At 39.7% G+C, this 22,425-nt stretch overlaps 1 long non-coding RNA gene across 2 annotated transcripts in view; it reads right to left on the bottom strand.

Moving 5' to 3' along the window:
• Nucleotides 1–5,462: 5,462 nt before the first annotated feature.
• Nucleotides 5,463–22,425, bottom strand: part of LOC149920142 (uncharacterized) — a 28,127-nt gene continuing 11,164 nt past the window's right edge. Inside the window, exons 1-3 of one of the 2 annotated variants that reach the window (XR_016467266.1) lie at nt 9,042–9,097; nt 8,181–8,262; nt 5,463–7,175 (exon numbers count right to left, since the gene is read on the bottom strand). This is a non-coding gene — a long non-coding RNA (uncharacterized LOC149920142). Of the gene's footprint in view, nt 7,176–8,180; nt 8,263–9,041; nt 9,098–22,425 lie in introns of those variants that run through there. The other variant, XR_016467231.1, reaches the window with a different exon arrangement.

Raw genomic sequence — 22,425 nt, 5'->3', positions numbered from 1 at the left:
CCCCCGATACAGTTTTGCGCCACTCTCACAAATTCTATAATTGGTTACCAGGGTGAAAGGATCAGTACCTTCCTCACTAATTCCTCTCCTTGTGAAACTGTAGTGAGCAAAGAAGTAACTTCTTAGCCTCCTGTTTTCCAGACTAGACAATCCTGTATTCTCAGTCTCTCCTTTTAACAACTTTGCTGCCCTCTTCTGGAAGCCTTCAAATATATTAATATCCTTTCTATATTGTTCAACCCAAAATAGCACACAATATTCAAGGCAAGGCCGCATCAGCTCTAAACACAGTGGGAGAACCACCTCTTTTGACCAGTTGTCTATGCTGTTTTTAACGCACTTCCAAATGCATTTTGCCCTCTTTGCTGCCAGGGCACATTGTTAACTTATATTAAGCCTGCTGTTAAACATCTCTGACAGATCCTTTTCTGCATTCCCACAGAAAGAGATCTGGAAGTGATGACCAATTCTATACAGCAATTTCTCTGCCAGTCTGTTCCTGTGTCCAGCATTACCATGTCCCTGCTGCAGAACCTGGCATTTACCTCTGTTAAATTTCATGTCACTGATGATTGACGAAATCTCCCATCAATCTGGATCTCTTTGTAATACCTCTTATCCCTTGAAAGTGTCAACAAACATCTCCTAGTCTGGCACTGCCAATAAACCTTATAAATATGCATTCCAGTCCTGCATCCAGTTCATTGATAAAAATGCTGAACTGAACTAGAACTGAGCCCTGGGGAACACCACTGGTGACGAGCTACCAGCCAGATGTAGCTCCATTTGTTACAACACTTTAAACTTTCTGCTGTTTGGTCAATTCATCACCCAGCATAATATGTATCTGTTTATTTCGCAGTTTGACAGCTTGTCCAGAGGGATGCTGTGATGGGTTGTATCTAAAGTCTTTCTAAAATCCAGAAAGACTTACATCCATTGCCTTCCCTTTATCCACCTGGCAGGTGACCTTATCATAAAATGAGATCAAAGTACTAACACAGGACTCTCCTTTCATGAATTCATGGTGACTCTGCCCAATAATAGCTTTGTTCGTTAAATGCCTTTCAGTAGAACTAAGAATAATATTCTCCAGAATTTTTCCAGGGACTGAGATTAGACTACAATGTCTGTAATTTTCTGGGTCTTCTCTCATGCCCTTCTTGTAATCTTAGTTAGTTTCCAGCTGCAGAGACTTCTCCAGACTCCCAGGATAAGTTGTTCAAAGTAAATTGTTGGGAGGGGTCTAGCTATAAAATTCATTTACTTCTTCAGTCCTCTGAGGATAATCTCATCAGACCCCATGAATTTATGAACATTCAACTGATAAAACTGGTCCTTTAAGATTAGAACGAACATGGATGGAAAGTCAGTGCTACCTTAGGTATGGTCCTCCAACGCAGAGAACTGAGCAGCCCAAGCTCTTCCATTAGTTCCAAAAACTGAGGAAAAAAGGCCTCTACCAAAGGGAAAATATGTTCAAATGTTAGGCGACTACCTGAATTATGTATCTGTTCCATGTTTTCCTTTTAACTTCTCTTGCTGTTATACATATCTAAAAAGACTTTTTTGTTGTTTGACATCACACTGACCAGTGTCAGCTCAAGCTGAGCTTTGGCTTTTTTTGTTTTCTTACTGCAGATATGAACGACAGCTCTGTAATATCCCTTCAAAACCAGATCTTGATTCCAGAAAGTATAAAATTTCTTTTTCTGTTCAGACAAGACAGTCTCCTCCCAGCACAGTGGGATGGCCCGCTCTTGAGCTTTTAAGCGTGGATTCTTGAAAAATAAGCAGCCTTCATGGACCCAAGGGACACTGACAACTAGCTTTTTGAATAGCTTACAGTTTGATCTCTTAAATTCTGCTGACCTTTTTTCTCATCATATCAGAGATTTTGAATTCAAGTATATCCTGATCACTGTGCCCAGGAAAGACATCTATCATCACTTCTCACACAGGGCTTTCCCTGTTCTTTCCTACCTTGAGAACAGATCACCCATGCTATTTTCCCGAGTGGGTGCCTGATAGTAGACACACATAACAATATCTACTTTGCTCTCTACCCATTTAGTCCTCACCCACAGGCTGTCTGCTGTACAGTCTATTCTCTCCTTTAATACAAGGGCTGTACAGTCTATTCTCTCCTTCACACACAGTGGAACACCTCCACCTTACTGCCCTGCCTATCCCTCTTAAACAGTCAATAGCTCTCTAACCCAGCACTCCAGTTATGGAACTCATTCCAAGTCTCTCTAATACAACTGTATCATAATTCTGAGAAAGAACCAAAGCTTTCAGTTCATCACATACTGTATAAGTTTGTACATATGCCTTTTAGACATGCTTCTCAGTGCTCCCTGGAGCAGCAAAAGTACTCCTATTAGTTTGTTTTTTCAGATGGTGGTACAATCTCTTGGCTTAATCCCAGTGTTCCTAATGATATCCCTCTCACCAATATATTGTAGTTTAAAGCTCTCTCAATCAGTTTTGCCAGGCAATGAGCCAATAAACATTTCCTCCATTAAGGCAAGAAGGTCCCATTAGACCCTCAGCATTCATTACCTGTTGTCTTGAAGACACTTCCTGTCACGGTTTTGTGTTTTTTGGTTTTCAGTACTCCACATCATAACATCATGTAGTGCACTGGGAGTTAAAGTGTTAATGCTCCAATTCCGGTTACCTATCCCTATACATTATGGAAGTCATGGGGTCTGGTCCTTCCAGGATGGGAAGGGGGGAGGGAAGGGGGCGCTCTCTTACTGCCTTGCAATGGGTGCTGGAGGGTGCTTTCCTAGCCATACCGAGCTTTACAGGTTTGACTCAGTCTCGGGAACTCTCTCTCTCCTATTTTATTTGATGTATTAGTCCCAATTTCAATTAGATTGTATTATATTGTGTTATCTTGCATTCCAATATCATAGTTAATAAAGTAAGTTTTCCTCCATAGATCGTTGCCACTGTTTTTGTTTTGTTTTGATTTGTTTTTTCCTTTCCTTGAGCCCAGCTCCCATCTCCCTATCTCTTTTCCCTTTCCCTTCCCATTTTCTGGGGCTGGGGTGGGGGGGTAGCCCAGGGACCTACTGCCCCCCCTGTCATGGGCATAGATTGATATAGTTAACTCCATAAAATCCAAAATTCTGGCAGAGGCACCATTTTTGGAGCCAGACACTGCTGACCTACATTCACCTATTTCTTCCCATGTTTCTCTTCATTACTGGGAGCACTGAGGAAAACACAACCTGATATCCTGAATCCATTAGCAATCTTCCCATGATGCTGAAATCTCTTTTAATAGACTTCAGATTTTTTGATGGAAAATATTGTTACTCAATGAAAGAGCAGGAATAGGTAATAATATGAAAGTTGTACTAAGCTCTTAAAGTTACTGGTGAAGACCTTGATCTAAGCCCTCAAGAGGCAGCAAACTTCTTTTTAAAGAGAATCTGGTCTGCAGTGGGGAGCCTCTGTTTCTTTCAACTGAATCACATTTTAATCTTATTCATAAATCAAAATTAGATGAGCTGAATGTTGGAACACTGGTTGCTATGATATAGAGTGAACATTTAGCTATATGTAAGTTTGCAGTCTTATAGTTCGAAAACCAACTACATCTATATTTAGGCATCTAATTTCCAAACTATTGCTTGGATGTTCACATCCTTTGAATCCATTCTATTTTAAGATTTTTAGGGGCCTCAGTATAATTGCAAACTAGGAAATGAACAGGAAACATATTTCTTTTCATTTCTTTCTTAAAAAAAAAAAAAAAAAAAAAAAGACATATATCCACATTGGGTATTTTAAGTTACTTATGTGGATTGTCTTTGTTTTAAAAAAATAATAATATTCTTATATTATTTATTTCCCGTTATTAAAACAAAATTACTACACAGACATACACAGGTATATCTTCAGCAGTGGGGGCACTGAATATTTGAAAAAAAATATTAAAATCTTATTAACTTACTAAGCAAGCATATGTACAGTGCAGCAGTTACTACTCAATTGAAAGGAAGATCCTTGATCCTTTTCAGAGTCTAAATTGTTTGCTTTAAACTGAATATAGGTATCATTTTGTTATCCATATAGCCTTAATTCCTGCAGGACAAATATACTGTCTTAGGTTTCTTTTCTACAGGAAACAGACCACATGGAATAATGCTCTGTGCCTGAATTTTGTCCCAGCACAGAGTAGAGACAGAACAGCCTGAATTTTGTCCCAGCACAGAGTAGAGACAGAACATCTCTCTATCCTGACGTAGATGTGGAAACTGGAGCAGTCAAGATCACCTCCACCTCTTCGATATATGCATTAAGAACTTGAGATTGAGTGGCAAATAATCAAATTTGACTGTTTTGGCTCTCTATTCAAATTTTCTAAGCAATACTACAGTTAAAAGTGTTTGATATATGCACACCTTCACTGAGAGAAATCAAATTACATAGAAAGGAAACAGAATAGAAACTTTTTTTATTAGATCTCTGGGTATAAAGGCACTCTAATCCTATGGCTAACAGATTTTACAGATAGAACTAGTGGTCTATCATTTTGGAGTTAAAACTGGAGAGAAATGAAGGCTAAATACTTAAAATGAAAATGATCTGATTGAATTCAAATATAACACAAGGGAGAGCCCTACTGGCAGAGCTTAATAAATACAACCACTTGTATAATAGCCAAAATAAACAGTGTTCCTTATAATAAAAAGCATCAAAACAGAAGCTGGAATATTTGCTTCCACACATCCTTCAGTGTAGTTGTTTTCATGAGAAATTAAAAAATATATTTATATAGTACAGGTATTTCATTATCTTATCTCCCACATTTTACTGCTGTGATGTAAGATGTAAAAATAAATACACTATGAATTAGTTTATCAAGAGAACATCAGTCCCTTTCTCCTCCCCTCTGTACTTGGGTGCCCCAAATTTGTGAGAGTAAACGTGAACATTCAAGCTGATATTAATTCTGTACTGAAGCTCCAGGAAATTTCAGAAAAGAGATGCAGCAATAAGGAACCTAGACAAAAAACAGAAAGCTGGTTTGGCTTTTTGAGTGTGTGTGTGTGTGTGTGTGTGTAGTTTTTTGTTTTTATTTTTTTTAGTATGGACAGCAAGGTACATAAATAGTATCTGTTTAGTTTGAATAAGCCATCTAAATTATAGTTTTCTGCACTACACTTCTGTCATGTGTGGGTAGTGTTGGGAGTGGCAGGTGTTCCAGCATATTCTACATATGCTTACACTGGTTCTTCTATATCACAAGAAAAATAGTGACAGCAGTTGGATTTCAGTAAAGCTTTAGAAAGCAGGCCAGTTAACAGAGTTTGTGATGAAATGCCAAGAATTTGAAAGATTGGCTGTAGCCCAGATCAATATTTATATATTGTACTAAAAAAAAACCCATCAGCATTTGCAAATACACTTCACAGAGATGCATTCAATTCCATCTTCTTTATTTTAGAAAGCTATCAATACATATCCATCAACGTAATGTACAGATTATACAGACTGACCCAGAGAACTATCTTCTAAATAAGTTATCTATCCCACTCTTTTCAGTGGCAGGATACGTATCCATACATTTATAGGAGAAACAGTGTTTCATAAGTTTTCCAATACATTTTCATTTTCCCTTTCTTTTGAAATAATGGGAATTTCCTATCCTTTGAAATAAGGGGAATCAGAGAGAAGAGCAGTCAAGGTCTGGGTATACATTATGCACACAGTGGCATAATTATGTTTTTCTTAGCAATTTCCCACCTATGTGTTTGGGTGGTTTTTTGTTTGTTTTCTGACTGGAAAGAAATGTGCTAATACTTTCACTCAATGATCCATTATAAATTCAAGTCTTGCTCTCCCCTTACAGTGGTCAGTTCACAGCCTGCTAGTTACTTTATAAGATAGATAATTAAAGTAGCAAGAAATGGAAATCTAGGCCAGATCAAGTCACTCACATAAAGCTGATTTCTACAGATGAAAGAACAGCTAAGGTAGAGTCAACTCAAAGCTTGTCTGCTGTGTAATAAAAGCAAATTTTGCTGCACAAGGAGGACTGAGATAGAAAAGGAATGGAAAAAAAAAAAAATTATTCACACACAGAAACAGAGAAAAGAGGTGGTGAAAAGGCAGACTCCTGAAGAGCAGGATTGTGTAAGGGGTGTCAGTAGGAATAAAGCAGAAAGTTCCTCACCCTCCTTCTTTCTTTCTTTTCTCCTGGCTTTTTTCAACAGTAACAGCCACTGTTCAGTCCCACACTTTCATGAGCAGCAACTGCAATTTCTTTTTCAAGGCTTTTGCACAGGGCAAGTTCAGAACAGTACTGTGTTCATTACCCTAGCAGTCTGCTGCTCTCAATAACTACCTAAAATTCTCCGTGCCTGAAGCCATCACTGGATGAATTCACTACAGAATAAGGTGCATAAATAAAAGAAGTGAGGCCAAGTAAGGTTATTTGGTATTCATGACATCTGAATTAAGAAGGATTTTTGTAAGTGACTAATTAAAAATCAGTCTCATGAGGAGCAAGCACACATTTTCCCCTCTAAATTATTCCACAATTTATTGCTCAGTTAAATTTCTTATAGTTCAAGGTTACAGAGTGACTGCTTTCCTCTTATGCATTATAAATTGGGTAATGGACAAACCTGAAAACCTGTAATCAGAAGAATTGTTGAAGAATACACCAGATAGGCACATAACAAGAAAAGATCCATAGTGTTATCTCAGTGTATTATTCTACCAACTGTATTTAACTTTTGGCAGCACCTCATGGTTCAGGAATTAGGTAGTAGTCAAATTAATTTTGACAAAGTAGGAATTGTTAAATACTTTTTGATTGATACTAGAAAACATGAACTTTAATTATTCCACAGAAGTTAATGGAGACTTATATAGAATAATAGAATGATAGAACCACTCAGGTTGGTAAAGACTTGGCTGACTGGCAGAGCATAGAGGGTCGTCGTTGGTGGTGCAGAGTCCGGTTGGAGACCTGAAACCAGCGGTGTTCCTGAGGGGTCGGTGCTGGGTCTGGTCTTGTTCAACATTTTCATCAATGATCTTGATGAGGGAATAGTGGCCACGCTCAGCAAGTTTGCTGATGATACGAAGTTGGGAGGATTGGCTGACACTCCTGAAGGCTGTGCTGCCATTCAGCAAGACCCGGAGAGCTGGGCAGTAAGAAACCAGATGAGGTTTAACAAAAGCAAGTGAAGAGTCTTGCATCTAGGGAGGAATAATCGCATGCACCAGTACAGGTTGGAGGGATGACCTGCTGGAGAGGAGCTCTGCAGAGAGGGACCTGGGTGTCCTGGTGGACGACAGGTTGGCCATGAGCCAGCAGTGTGCCCTTGTGGCCAAAAAGGCCAATGGCATTCTGGGGTGCGTTAAAAAGAGAGTGGCCAGCAGGTCAAGGGAGGTGATCCTCTTCCTCTACTCTGCCCTGGTAAGGCCTCATCTGGAGTACTGTGACAAGTTCTGGGCTCCCCTGGACAAAAAAGACAGGGATCTCTTGGAAAGAGTCCAGTGGAGGGCCACAAAGATGGTGAAAGGCCTGGAGCTTCTTCCAATGAAGAAAGGCTAAATGAACTGGGTTTGTTTAGCCTTGAGAAAAGAGGACTGAGAGGGGACCTGATCCAGGTCTATAAATATCTATGGTGTGGGGGCAAAGTGGCAAGGCCAGACTGTTTTCAGCAGTGTGTGGAGACAGGACAAGGGGAAACAGACATAAACTGGAGCATAGGAAGTTCTGCACAAATGTGCACAAGAATTTCTTTACGGTGAGGGTGATGGAGCACTGGAACAGGCTGCCCAGGGAGGTTGTGGAGTCTCCTTCTCTGGAGATATTCAAGACCCGCCTGGACACCTACTTGTCCAACCTGGTGTAGGGAACCTGCTTTGGCAGGGGGGTTGGACTCGATGATCTCTGGAGGTCCCTTTCAACCCCTACGATTCTGTGATTCTGTGACCTTAAAGATCATCAAGTCCAATCACGACCTAACCATACTAACCTAACTCTAACAACCCTCCACTAAACTGTGTCCCTGAGCACCACATCGAAATAGCTTTTAAACACATCCAGGATGGTGACTCAACCACCTCCCTGGAATGCCTATTCCAGTACTTAACAATCCTTTCTGTAAAGAAGTGTTTTCTGATATTCAAACTAAACTTACCCTGGCGTAACTTGAGGCCATTTCCCCTCGTCCTGTCACCTGTCACCAGTGAGGAGACCAACCCTGCTCCCGCTGAAAGCACCTTTCAGATATTGGAAGAAAGCAATAAGGTAAATATATATATCAACATCTCTGAGGTTAACATGGAATTTATTCTTTCCTCCAAAAATCTCCATAAATTCAAAGACATTACCACTAAGCCTCTAAAAATCTCCCAAAAGAACAATTCAATATTATGCTTTAAAAAGATTTCCTATTTATTTACTTCTCTTTCTAAATCTCAGTCTTATAAAAAGATGAGTTTCGACTTAAACAGCTTTTCAGATAATAAATTACCTCCATGTTTGCAAATTTTCATTTTAATTCAAAATAAAATCTACCTAACTTAAGATTCTATTCTGTGAATCTTTCTTTCTGGAGGACTACTTAAAAAAAATAACAACATTATCAATCCCTTTTCATCAATACTCAGTTATTTCTATGTTTTCTGTTCAATAAAATAAATAAATTGCTTCTTTACACTCTTATCTGGAAGATTATGTACAATTTTCTACACAATAATTTTTTACCTATTCTAAGTCCTGTTTTCTTGCTAGTGTTCTAGCAGCCTTATGATAACAGTTGCCTAGATACAACAGATCTATTTCTCTTCTTAAATATCCAAGAAAGCATCATTCTCAATGCAAAACACTAGTTCCCAGTCAATTACATTTACTGCAGCAGAACAAGAAGAAAAAACAAGTTTTTAAAAAACTTTCCGATTTTCCTTCTTTTAATTAAATGGATATTCCCAACAAATATTATGAATTAATTTATAATTCAGTTCAACTCAATTATGCATTATCAGTTGTGTACAGGTACCTGAATTCCAAAGATTCTGATGATCAAGAAAATCATATTGTCTTCAGTGTCCAATTCTTGAAAAAACAGGACAGCTATTTAATAACTTGGCATTTTTATACCATTTAACTCACCACTTAGAAAGATATTCATGACTCCAGCTACCAGGGAACACTTCTCATTTTTCTGCTCTTTCTATGCACACTGACAGTAACATTATTTTAGGTTAAAATGAGATTCTAAGCATGTGAATGTTCTGAAGTGCACACAGTCTTTTGCTTCAGAAAGAAACTCTGGCAAATATGCAAGAAAGATGTGATGTGTTCCCATGACAAGAATGACTTGGGAGCAGCACTGCAGAATTTTGATACAGCTTAGTTACTTTCCATACCTAAAGCTGAACTGCTTTTTCTTCTTGATAAATTCTCAGGGATCTCAGTAACAGCACCTGAGTATACAGAAATGCCTTAAGTGTTGTTTTTCATCACCTGGATCTCACCAAAAAGAAAAAAAAGGATCATATGGACCATAACAATACATTACTGTCTCAAACATCCTCTGCATAATGTAGACTAATTCTCTAATTTCAGTAATCTAACAAAAAAAGCTTCTGGCCAAAGCTTAACCTGCAAAGAACAACACTTCTTTTCTTCTACACACATGAAACACGATGCTTCTATGCATTTGAGTAATTTTCATAGTCTATATTCAAAGTACACAGATTTATACCATAAATAAAACCAAAAAGCTTTTAATGTAACTGCTTTAGCCATTGTTAAGAACACATCTATTCCATAATATTTCTAAGCATATATTTATATTAAAATTTACATTATAGTTATATATCTATATTTCTAAGTATATATTTATACCATAGTCTTATATACTCAGCATTTAAATTTAAATTCTTACTAATAACTAATGAATAATGAACAATATGTAATATTATAAATTCAGTGAAGTATGACCATACTACACTGCTTAAAAGAGTATATTAGGAAAAAAAATCCTTTTTCTTATTGCTTTGCATGTTCAACATTTCATAAGAACTTAGTTTCATTTATTTTGAAATGCCATTCTTAGATGTTATTCCAGTTGTATTAAAAATCTTCTTTATTCATTAAATAGCTTTATGCATTAACTAGATAACTGCATTCAATTACTGTGGAGAGTTCTTTGTAATTTAGTAAGACTTGTAAAAAGAAAAAATGTGTCAATGCAACTTCTTATTCAAACTCACTCAAACTTATCAAGTTTTGAAACTAGCATTTTTTTTGCTAATTTTTCTGAGGCTGCATATGTATAGAATAAATGATAATTTTTGCTTGTATACATCAAGAAATAAAAAAATAAAAAACAAAGGCACAGCATTCACAGTGATGTCTAGCTGTAGCACATATCAACAGTCAGACTTCCAGATGGTTGAAATGGTTACTTTTTTTTTTCTTTCCTGTAATTTTCTTTGAGAGTTTCTTGGTTTTGTTTTTTTGTTTTTTTGTTTTTTTTTTTTCTATTTTGTTTTATGTTTTTATGCATGTGTTTTCATATATAACTTCTCCCTAGGTATTCTAGTATACTTTAATTACAACCTGTAATATGTATAAATCATACTTTTTTCAAAGAATCCTAGTTTAACTGTTTTTAATTCTTTATATGACCCATCTTTTGTTATATATTTTCTTTCCAAAATATTTTCAATATAAATTTGTCATCAAAGAACCATCCTTTTAAAGTGAATTTTACTTTTTTCTTAGCTGCGTCTTGATTGTCTTCTGTGTCATTTTCTTTCCAGCATACTCATTTTCCAGTACCAAACTGTAGACTTGATGGATGAGGAATGTTACGTGAAATTGGAGCTATTGCAAGAGACAAGTGAAAAGCGTTCATCGCTGCAACTGCTTCAGGATGTAGAACCTAATTCTTACTAGAGTTGTTTGTGCTGCTATTGTGCAGTCAAGGGAATAATGAAAGCCATCAAAGTCCACTCATTCCCAGTGTATTATCAGGACATCCAGTTATTTACAAGAGCAAGTGGCTGCATCTAGAAAAGGCTCTGAGATGGACAGGATAGAAGCCCTTTTCTCCCCTGAAGTTTCCTTCAACAGTTATCTACCCAAAAACCTCAGGAAGAGAGAAGATACTACTGACCTTTTCTCCTTTTCCTATTACCCTCTTCCAACTGCTTCAAGCAATTCCAGACATTACAAGATGAATGTATCTGTCATGTTTTATGATTTCTGTTATTGGTATTTCACATTATAACATCATGTAGAGCACTGGGAGTTAAAGAGTTAATGCTCCATTTCCACAGATTGTTGATATTTTGTGGGTATCTGGTTCTCAGAAGAGAACTACATCTCCCAGAAGACTTTTACTGCTCCGTTTCTGTTTTCTGTTTAGAGGGAAAGATAAAATTGCTTGGGAGTCACAAGATCCTCTTATTGTTTGTCTCTGTGATGTGTACTCTCTAGCCGTCTCCCCTTCAGCATTAGAGAAAGACCATCAGTTTTGGACACTCCCTCTCTCATTTTATTTAATTTATTAGCTTCAATTCCAATTACTGTATTATATTGAATAATCTCACATTCCGCTATCATATTCAGTAAATTATTTTTCTCCCTTATTTCATTGCTGTTTTTTGTTTTTAGGCCCATCTCCTTGCCTTTTCTCTATTCCTCTTCCCTCTCTCCTGGGATAGGGGTCCATGGCTCCCTCCACCCCATTAGGCATGGAATCAGGTGGAACATTTTAGTGCTATTTGTCAGGTTCTTGTGCTATTTCCTGGGGATGTTAAAGTGGGAAATTATTTTCTGTTGTTCCTTTTTCTTCATTCTCCTAAATGTTCAGCTGGTTCACACAGAGGGTGTTGACGCACTGGAACAGGTTGCCCAAGGAGGCTGTAGATAGAAAAGTGTTGTTATTGTAGCAATATTTTGTCTATTGCTTTGCTGAAGGCATTCAAGGCCAGGCTGGATGTGACTCTGGGCAGCCTGGTCTAGTGGTTGGTCACTCTTCCCATGGCAGGGCAGGTTGAGACTAGATGATCATTGCGGTCCTTTTCAACATAAGCCATTCTATGATTCTATGATTTTATGATTCTTTCCACTCAGGTAACTTACTGGAGGATCGGGACTTTTTGTAGCTTTTAGTATTCTAACCCTCAATTAAAATACTAGGGTTCTTACAATTAGGGACTAACAGTTATTACCTTCTGTATCAACTTTTACCTATGAGTAAAAGCAAAAATATTTTTGTGTACTTACAAAACTGTGATAGTTCTATAGCACCATCTAGCCTTTTTCCTTCTAACTGAATGAGTACCTAAACATTTTTCAGGTATTTTTGACAAAATGTTTATGGTGATCTCATAATGACAACTAACTAAATTCTGTCACACCACTCTCTCACTACCCCACCTCAAAAGAACATGAGGAGAAAACACAATGAAAAGAGGACTCAAAAGTTAAGAATGGTTTAATGAAAGGAATAAACAACAATAATAACTAAACTAAGCAAAGAACACATGGAAGTAAAGGGAGAAAATAATTATTTGCTATTTCACATCAGCAAACAATGCTTGGCCATGTCTCAGGAAGCAGGGCATCAATACACAGTAGTTGTTCAGGAAACTAAATGCTTTCAAAACATGAGTTTGCCCTCCCTCTTTCCCTTCTCCAGCTTTGTTGTTGACTGTCATATAGTATGGAATATCCCTTTGGTCATTTTGGGTAAGCTGTCCTGACTGTGCCTGTTACCTCCGGCAACCACCGTGTCAAAGGCCGCACTGCCTAGGGGCTAGCAATCTGCATTCGCTAGGGCCATAGCAACATTGACACCAATATGATGTCAATGAAGTAAATGGCAATTTATTAAGGCACAACAACCCCTTAAATACACATCCCTATCACCTAAGCCCCTTAAGCATGCGTCACGTGTTACTCACACGTTACTCACAGAGCGGGGGAGGTCCTATCGCGTCACAACCCGATACCCCGATACCCCGTTATCGCCTACTACAACACAGCAGGGGATCCTTTCACATCACAGCCCGATATCTCGTTAGCGCCTACGACAACAGTGCCAAATGGCCATCACTTTTCCACCCTAAGCCCACTGTCTTTAGAGTGCTATGCCAGCGCTGCAAAGCAATAGACAAAATATTGCTACAATAACAACACTGTTCTAGCTACAAGTGCACTGTATGGGCTGTTGTGGGGTAGGCCAACTCCATCCAAGCATAAATTGACAGGGAAACTGTCATTCCTCTTAAGTTTTTTTCAATCCTTTGTTCCCATCATAACAGATAGGTAATTAGGTTATTCCTGATAGGGAAGAAAAGGGTCCCAGCTTGGATTTTAATCAACTCAAGCTTTGGTCTTGAACCTTCTTAGCTCTGCATGTATAAGATTATGACACGTTATATTCAGTAATTGTTGTATTATAATTTAACTGAAAGAATATTTTTGTGTAGTTTATTTAATGTATATAATCAACTGTAAAGATTTTGTATCAGACTTACTGTATAACCAAAATATATGCATCCAGTGTGGTTAGCTCTGTTCTGAGATATTTTAGTTATAATAATGAAGATATTAGGTCTGTGATCCAGGTTCTGTGATCTATGATTCCATGACTACATCCATTAAAATGGGATCTGAATCTCAAAACCTTACTCTGCAGATGAATGAGGAAGTATAATGTAGCAGTCACACTCCCACTTTCTTTCCTGCTTGAACTGATATAAATTTTAATTAACTACCCCACACTACCTTCCTTCCTCCTCCTCTTCCTCTAACCCACCCCCTTTCCCCCCCCCCCAAAAAAAAAACCAAAAAAAAAACCATAACACAAACAAATAAACAAAACTTCCCTAGAATTATTTACACAAAGATGAATTTGGAGAACTTAGAAGATACAGTAGATCCCCACCTAGGTCTATTTATGTATACATTGACAAGGATGTACAGGTATTTCTCAGCATGAGCCTGTCTTAGGTGCCAAATAATGGATCCACTAGCATTGCTAAGCTGTTTGTAAATAAAGGACAAAAAACAAACAAATTATTAGAACAAATTCTGCCCTTTTCCTGCCTTTATTATATTATTTCTACAAGACATTGTAGTATATACTTGAATTTATTTATACATACAATCGCATTAAAATTTAAACAAGTATCTGCATGACTGTGCTACAAATGTGACATGCCAGCAGTGCTAATGGAGTGACTTTATTACCAAGCTATAGTAAGTTTTCCTGAAAAATATAATTTAATTGATTCAATACTCTGTGGAAGCAAAAGAACAGATGTTGAAATCAATGCCTAGGTATATACAAGATAGAAGAGAGGAGAAAAAAAAAATCCAGGTTATTTATAATTTTGCTGCAGAAACTAGCTTCGGAGCAAGTAAAACTACACTGAATGAGGGATATGGAATGAAAAAGGCCAACAAAAAAAAGCTGTATTTAAGGCTTTTTTGAAGCCAGCAGGAGTGCTGTACCTGTGCTGGGGGGCTGGCAGCTTGTGGGCAGGCTGCTGAGAGAGCAGGGATGGAGCCAGCACATTAGCAGCACAGTTTAAACACTCTACCAATCAGGGAGGCGGAAGCTAGCAGAACAGAGCAGATGAGTAACTGTGGCTGCTGCCCACTGAGAACAGGGAGATTCAGCAAGTAAGCACAGCTCACACTGCCCATAGGGTGCTGCAGCTGTGGGTGTGGGTGTGGGAGGTGGGTCAAGTGGTAAGGAGTGTCCCTTCTTGCTCAGGCGACAGGCTTTCCTCTTGGCAGTCTCTGAGACCGCAGGCCTAAACATGGTCTCCACCAGACAGTGGGCTTATCCTAAGAAGACCATGGCAACCCATAGGGAGGGCCTGCCCAGAAATGCAGCTCTTAAGGTCTCCAGCTGCAAGAAGTGCCTGGGCCTGCTGCTGACTGGGGAAGGTGGCAGGGATTCCCCCTGTGTGAGGTGTGAGCAGGTGGATGAGCTGCTCAGCCTGGTGGTAGAGTTCAAGAAGGAGGTGGAGAGACTAAGGACCACCACAGTGTGAGAGCGGGTAATGGACTAGTGGAATGACACAAGGAAGGGTGCCAGGGTGATGTCCTCAGAAAAGTGGTTGACCCCTTGCCCTGTCACAATCGGACAGACCCAACAGATGAGAAGGGTTGGAAAAGAGTCCCAGCTCAGCATAATGGGAGCCCCCCCTGCCTGCCTACCCCACTTCCCCAGCTTCCACTAAGCAACAGGTTTAAGATGCTGGAAATTGAAGGGGAGGTGAGTGGGGAGGCGATGGAGGATCTGCCTAGGAGGGGCCTAAGCCAAGGTGGTCACCCCCATGCCTTGAGACTGCCTCTGTCAGGAAAGAAAGAAGGGTGGTCGTGGTGGGTGACTCCCTTCTCAGAGGAATGGAGGGTCCCATATGCAGACCGGACCCAAGCCATCAGGAAGTGTGCTGCCTTTCTGGGGCCCAGGTCAGGGACATAACTAGAAAATTCCCAGAGCTGCTTATGTCTACTGATTACTTTCCATTACTCATAGTTTAGATGGGCAATGATGAAATAGCCCAGAGAAGCCTACAAACTATGAAAACAGATTTCAGGTGTTTAGGGCGTTTAGTTCATGGAGTGGGAGCACAAGTGATCTTTTGTTCTACACCTTCAGGGGCAGTGAGGGACACAGGGTGGTGTCGAGGCAGAAGCTTTGGGTTCTTTGATCATAGGGCGGTTTACTGGCCTGTTGTCCATCCATGGAACCCACCTATCTCAAAGGGGGAAACATCCTAGCGCAGCAGCTAGCAGAGCTTATCAAAGAGCTTTAAACTAGCTATGACAGGGGAAGGGGACAAAACAGGCCTCACAAGAGATGAGCCTAGGGGTGTGATGCTTGAGCTGGGGGTGAGACAGACAACTCGGCTGAAGTGCATCTACACCAATGCACGCAGCATGGGCAACAAGCAGGAGGAGCTGGAAGTGATTGTGCGGCAGGCTAACTATGACCTAGTTGCTATTAGTGAAACATGGTGGGACCACTCCCATGACTGGAGTGCTGTGATGGATAGTTACAAGGTCTTCCGAAGGGATAGACAAAGAGGAAGGGTGGTGGTGCGGTCCTTTATATCAAAGAGTGTTTTGATTTTGAAGAGTTTAGGGTTGGGAATGATAAAATTGAGTGTTGGTGGGTAAGGATCAGGGGGAAGGCCTGTAGGGGCGACATCTTGGTAGGGGTCTGTTATAGACTGCCTGATCAGGTTGAAGAGAAGGACGAGGCATTCTATGAGCAGCCTGCAGAAGTTGTGTGATCACCAGCGCTCATTCTCGTGCGTGACTTCAACTTCCCTGATATATGTTGGAAATATAATACAGCACAGAGGAAGCAGTCCAAGAGGTTTCTAGAGTGTGTGGAAGATAGCTTCAGGAGAGCCTACCGGGGGTGATGTCCTACTAGACCTGCTCTTCACTAACAGTGAAGGACTGGGGGGAGATGTGAAGGTTGGGGATTGTCTTGGGCAGAGCGACCATGAAATTGTAGAATTCTCTATTCTTGGAGATGTCAGAAGGGTGACTAGCAAAACTACTATCTTGAACTTCAAGAGGATGGACTTTGGCCTGTTCAGGATGCTAATAGCACAGGTTCCTTGGGAGTTGCTCCTTAAGGGTAAAGGGGTCCAGGAATCCAGGAAGCCCTCAAGATGGAAATCTTAAAGGCACAAGAACAGGCTGTTCCTGAATGCTGTAAGGCAAGCTGTAGGGGAAGAAAACTGGTGTGGATGAACTGGGAACTACTGTTGAGACTCTGGAAGAAAAAGAGATTCTATGTCCTCTGGAAGAAGGGACAGGCTACTTGGGGAGATTACAAGGAAGTTGCTAAGGTATGCAGGGTGGAAGTAAGGAGGGCAAAAGGCAAACTTGAACTCAGATTGGCCACTGCAGTAAAAAGAATAAGAAATCCTTTTACAAATATATCAACGGGAAGAGAAGAACCAAGGAGAATTTCCATCCTTTACTTGATGCAGCGGGGAACATGACCACTGGGGATAAGGAGAAGTCTGAGGTCCCCAGCCTTCTTTACACCTGCCTTTAATAGGCAGATCAGTTATCCTGAGGGCATTTTATACCCTGATCTGGAAGTCTGGGATGCTACGCAGAATACACCCCCAGTGATTCAGGTGGAAACAGTTAGAGAACTCCTCATCCATCTGGACTGTCACAAGTCCATGGGACCAGACGGGCTTCATCCTAGGGTGCTGAGGGAGCTGGCAGAGGTGATTGCTGAGCCACTCTCCATCTACCAGTGCTCCTGGTTATCTTTACATGTCCCAGAGGATAGGAGGCTTGCTGATGTGACTCCCATCTTCAAGAAGGGCCATAAGGAGCATCCAGGGAACTACAGGCCAGTCATCCTGACCTCGGTACCAGGGAAAGTTATGGAGCAAATAGTCTTGTGCATGGCATCTTGTGCAGGGGATCAGTCCCAGCCAGCACGGGTTCATGAAAGGCAGGTCGTGCTTGACCAACCTCATCTCCTTCTATGACTGGGTGACCAAGCTGGTAGACAAGGGAAAGCCTGTTGATGTAGTCTACCTAGACTTCAGCAAAGCCTTTGACTTGGTCTCTCACAGTATTCTTCTGGGGAAACTGGTTGCCTGTAGCCTAGACAGGTTTACCCTTCTTTGGGTAAGGAACTAGCTAGAGGGCCGTGCCCAGCACTTAGTAGTTAATGGAGTTGAGTCCAGCTGGCGACCCATTACAAGTGGTGTCCCCCAGGGGTTGGTACTGGGGCCCATCTTGTTTAATATCTTGATTGATGACATAGATGAGGGGATTGAGCGTACCCTCAGTAAGTTTGCAGATGACACCAAGTTGGGAGGTAGTGTCAATCTGCCTGAGGGTGGGGAGGCCCTTCAGAGGGATCTAGATTAGCTGAATCACTGGGCTGAGGTGAATGGGATGAGATTCAACAAGGCCAAGTGTCGGGTCCTGAACTTTGGCCACAATAACCCCATGCAGCAGTATAGGCTTGGGGCTGAGTGGCTGGATGACTGTGAAGAGGAAAGAGACCTGGGGGCATTGGTCGATGCTTGGCTGAACATGAGCCAACAGTGTGCCCAGGTGGCCAAGAGGGCCAATGGCATCCTGGCCTGCATTAGAAATACTGCTGTGGCCAGCAGGAGCATGGAGGTAATCATCTCCCTGTACTCAGCACTGGTGAGGCCGTACTTTGAGTATTGTGTTCAATTTGGGGCCCCTCACTATAGGAAAGATGTTGAAGCCCTGGAATGTATCCAGAGAAGGGCAACGAAACTGGTAAGGGGTCTGAAGCACAAGACTTATGAGGAGCAGCTGAGGTAGCTGGAAGTGTTTAGTCTGGAGAAGAGGAGGCTCAGGGTAGATGTTATTGCACTCTACAACTTCCTGAAGGGAGGTTGTGATGAGGAGGGGTTTGGACTCTTCTCCTAGGCAACAAACAGGACCCAAGGAAATGGCCACAAGTTGCGCCAGAGGAGATTTAGATTAGACATGAGGAAAAGCTCTTTCTCTCAGAGAGTGGTCAGGCACTGGAATGGCCTGCCCAGGGAGGTGGTGGAGTCACAGTCCCTGTTAAGTGTGCAAGAGGCATCAGGATGAGGAGCTATGAGATACGTTTAGAGACTTGTGGTGGTGGACAGTTGGACTAGATGAACTTGCAGGTCACTTCCAACCTTGTGATTCTATGATTCTATGATTCTATGATTTAGAATGAAAGAGGTCATGCATGCAGAAAGCACAACACAAATAATTCAGGACTATGAACTGCAGCTAAATGTAAAACTGGATAATAAAAACTAAAGATAAAATTAAATAAAAGTATTGAAAGTAGTAACATCTCATTACTGGGAAGAGAATATGTATTTTTTCATATATGTACTTATATGAATGCATATACTTATCTGTTATCATGAAATATATAAGAAAACACCGTGCAAGCTGCATGTATGCCTGTACATACATACTCATTTCTCCTATATTTGCTATGTATTGACTGCATTATGAATTTGGCATGATAATGATCTCACACTGCCTTCCAAACCAGTGTGTAATAAGCATCTTAAATGGGATTTCTCCTGGTTAGCACTGATGAAAGATAGTCAGTATCAGGGGCACACTTCTCCATATATATGATCATTCCAGTTTGTTATGTTTGCTATGCCTTAAATAGATTATCAGTACATAGTTAATATTTTTTGTGTACTCTGGAATCGTCACACTACTGCTTTCCTATAAATCAGCCCTTTATATTTTAAGCTGGTAAAAAACAGAGGTCACCTCCACTTAGGGTCCATAAATACCATCTTCATTCAGGATTGCAAGGGAGCAAATCTTCACTTTACTACTTGTTCAATAATAGTAATAATAATAATAATAATAATAATAATAATAATAATAAATCAGAAACATCTTTTAGACTGTTGTTTCTTTAGTACTGGCATTTATGTTCAAGATCTGTAAGGTCTTCAGTAAATGAATGATTTGAATTTTATATACTTCTACTGAAGGCCACTATTGATGACTAAAATGGAAGAAAGTCATTAGTCTAATCTGATATTTTTATTGTAGTACACTGAACTGACCAGTGAAAATGTCATATTTTTTAAGGACCAAGGGATAGAAAATATTTCTGCCAAAATATTTGTCTGGATTCAGCCAGTTTTCTTTTTCATTGAGTGGATGATGAAAGCTACTTCTATGTACTTGCTACAAGTTTTAGCCTGTAGCAGTTGAACAAAAATCTATTCAGGAACCAGTCATTAATGCAAGAATTTATACATAAGCAAATAAATAAATAAGCAGATAGATCTCCAATCAGATATCTGGCTTGTGGTCGATTTTATCTGGCCCATCTTTGAGTCTATGGAGATTTTACAAGGTCAACAGTCTTTCTCATTTGTGTGTGTACATGTGTGTGTCTTTCTGTTGATGCTCTCTTGATTACTGATCAAGAAAGTAGTTGACTAATAAAAGCATGAATAGAAAGAACAATGGAGAGAGAAAGATCAATTTGAATCTTACATAATAAACTAGCTCAGTATATTTTATTTCTTCTGTTACCAATATGTATTGATATAATTTTAAAAAATAAAAAAAAGACTCCGATTTCCAGAAGAGATTTCAGTATGACTTCAATTAAAATGGAAGAAAAAAAATAAAGATTAAAAGTAATATGTACTTTTCCTTTTGAATAGGTAATATCATGATGTGCAGTGTATTCAGTGTCTGGAAAGCAAAGATTGTACAGCGATATTCTTATTTTTCCAAACTTTGGCACAGCACCTGGAGTATCATATTCTTAGTAGAGATATCCATATCACTTAACAGTGTAACTAGAAATAATGAATATCACATTTATTTGAATAAGATTATTTCACAGATCATACTATGTGAAATACTTCTGAGCATATGCAAGTCAACTAAGTCATAAGTTCTTTACATCGTTTGTTCTCCATTAGAAGATTTACAGAATTTCTAGAAACATAGTAGACTGTCATGAGCATGTACAGCAAACTGCAAAAAGCATTTGCTTGGTTAGTTAAATGTTTTCTCAGTTCCACTGAAGTTCAGAAATACATTAAGAGAACTTACATTAAGATGTAGAGTAAGGCTAAACTTGAAGTTTTTCTTATGTACAGAGAAGATCTATCTAGGATAACAGAAGTTTTATCTTAAATAAATATATCTAACTTTTAAATTTCTTGTACTGAGAAATAAACTATGCATAAAATGTTTATATTTTGCTGCAATTTAACCATTCATTGCATTAAATGTAACATTTCGGTATGAAAACATCTATACACTTGGCATAAAAAAACTTCAGAAAGATAAAGAATAAGATAAAGAGTACAAAGAGTAAGAACAGCCATCTCTTTCTGCAGTAACGTGAAAGACTGCATAAAATTATGTGAGAAAGAAAACTGGCAATCCAATGAGATATCACTAGTCTCTCCAGTAAATTTCATGCACCTGAAGCTTAATTCTGAATCTGAAGTTTTATTGTTAAAAAAGACTTCCCAGCACTTTTTTTTTTTTTTTTTTTTTTTTTTTTGGGCTTAGTTGATCATAATAGTAATAAACATATATTGTATGTATAGTTTTTAAAAATAATATTATTAATAATAATTTTTTCAGTTAAAAATTTCCATTCTTTCTTTTATAACCATTTCACTATGTGATGTGCTGTAAAAAAAACAGGAAAAACACAATGGCTGTCATATAGAGGTTTATATCATCTTTGATATTTCTGTGATGAAAAAAAATTACAGTGTTTGAAATCTTAAAACATTTATAAAATTCTCACCTGGAGAATTTTTCAGTTAAATATTCATGGAGTGACAGTAGTGCTCTGTTAATGTTAAAGTGCAGTGAGTTGAATGCCTGTATATTCCTATCTCCTATCCAAAAATGTTAAATCTCCTTTCCAATCATTTTTAAATTATTTTTTTAACCAATATCTATGATTTTAAGTGGTATGTCTACATTTGAAGAGAATGAAACAGGCTCTCCAAGATTCAAACTGTTGTAGAATCACAGAATCATAGAATGGCCTGGATTGAAAAGGGAAACAACGATCATCTAATTTCAACCCACCTGCCATGGGAAGAGTGGCCAACCACTAGGCCAGGCTGCCCAGAGCCACATCCAGCTTGGCCTTGAATGTCCCAGGGATGGGACATCCACAACCTCTCTGGGCAATCTGTTCCAGTGAGTCACCACCCTCTGTGTGAAAAAGCTTCCCCCCTAGTACTTAACCTAAATCTCCCCTGTCTCAGTTTAAGACCATTCCCCGTTGTCCTATCACTATCCACCCTTGTAAACAGCCATTCCCCCTCCAGTTTATATACTCCCTTCAAGTATTGGAAGTCCACCATGAGGTCTCCCTGGAGCCTTCTCTTCTCCAAGCTAAACAAACCCAGTTCCCTCAACCTTTCCACATAGGAGAGGTGCTCCAACCTTCTGATCATCTCAGTGGCCCTCCTCTGGACCCATTCTAAGAGCTCCATGTCCTTCCTGTACTGGGGGCCCCAGGCCTGGACGCAGTACTCCACATGGGGCCTCACAAGAGCTGAGTAGAGGAGGACAGTCACCTCCCTCTCCCTGCTGGCCATCCCTTTTTTAATGAATCCCAGAATACAGTTGGCCTTCCGGGCTGCAAGCGCACGCTGCTGGCTCATTTCCAGTTTTTCGTCCACCAGAATTCCCAAGTCCTTCTCCACAGAGCTGCTCTCAAGGAGGACTTCCCCCAGTTTGTATAAATATCTGGGATTGCCCTGACCCAAGTGCAGCACCTTGCTGCACCTCATTAGGTTTCCATGAGCCCACTTCTCCAGCCTGTCCAGGTCCCTCTGGATGGCTTCCCTTCCTTCCAGTGTATCAGCTGC

This window comes from Phasianus colchicus, chromosome 1 (genome assembly GCF_987193195.1).
Source record: "Phasianus colchicus chromosome 1, bPhaCol1.hap1.1, whole genome shotgun sequence".
NCBI lineage: Eukaryota > Metazoa > Chordata > Aves > Galliformes > Phasianidae > Phasianus > Phasianus colchicus.
This window is presented reverse-complemented; position numbering and strand designations above follow the sequence as displayed.